The sequence below is a fragment of the Pyxicephalus adspersus genome, chromosome 11 (assembly GCF_032062135.1).
Source record: "Pyxicephalus adspersus chromosome 11, UCB_Pads_2.0, whole genome shotgun sequence".
NCBI classification, from domain to species: domain Eukaryota; kingdom Metazoa; phylum Chordata; class Amphibia; order Anura; family Pyxicephalidae; genus Pyxicephalus; species Pyxicephalus adspersus.
The window spans coordinates 33125340-33126588 of record NC_092868.1 but is presented as its reverse complement, the minus strand read 5'-3'; positions in this window follow the sequence as shown (position 1 = coordinate 33126588).

The window sequence follows — 1249 nt, the reverse complement described above, 5'->3', positions numbered from 1 at the left end:
TGTTTTTTTTGCCCTTGTACTAAATGTATCATTTACATTGGACATATCAATCTACTGTTACTGGTTCAGCAAATGCTCAAATTTTGCGGTTTTGATCACTGATCTAGACATCATATACAAAATAATACATTATTCAGGCATGACATGAAAACCTGTAACAAGCATAAAGTTTTGTTTTTGGCAGTAATTCAGTTGGAGAGATTTCCCATCACTTTCTATCCTGACAGGTTCCTTGAGTAGGGACAGAAATCCATAGTAGGGCTAAAAAGACCAGTGGGAACAAAAGACATAAGTATTGAAAACATACTAAGATATTAGGCTGTCATATGCCCCCACACTCATTTTTCTATTTCATCTGAAAGGGGGCAAAGCAAGGAACTTCTCAGAACCCCCTTGTACATTGAAGAACAGATTGCAAACATGTAGGTAAGTTTATTTTATTTTATTGAAGAATGGACATCAATAAATAAAGCATTAAAAAATGAACTCATATTATAAAACAGTCATATTAGAAACATATACCAGATAATAAATAAATATTATAGACAATAGAATGATTACCATGGTTTTTTGCTCTTATTGTTTTCACCTTAGCATTTTGCATCTAAATACTGCTGATTTCTTCCAGCCCTATTCAGCCAGTTCCTGTCTACATGTACTTGTTTTATTGCTTAGGAATTGCTTTTTGATGGCGATAACAATGACTTAGCAAGCCTGTGGTCTCATTCACACTATAATAGATGTGGCTGCCATGTGTTATTCTGTAACACAGGGCAACGCAAAGCTACATGTGCTGATGTACTGATTTAAAAATGCTAATCAGCTTTTAAAATGATATGGTACAGCTTATTTGAGATTTTAATGACCGGAGATCTGCTTTAATTGTGAAGCTCCTTCCCTTCTCAACAAGAACTAGTCTTATGAATGTATTGTTTTTAATTAGTATGGTAAGGTAATGACTGAACATGAGTTGTACAATTATCTTCCAATGAATAAAGGAATAATTAGCCAGTCAGAGCTATTTCAACTACAGAGAAGGAATTTCCCAGAATTCTACAACTTACTATAATGCAGCTCTATAAAATACGGATGTTTTGGAGCTGTAGGCATATAATTAACCCAGAATGGAAGGTTTTATTAAACAGGAGAACTGGCATTAGGGGAACATAAAAGATATTTCTTGATAAATACATTTTGAAGTCTGCTGAGAGGGATTTTTATCTCCGATAATATTTTATACTGGTGCAGA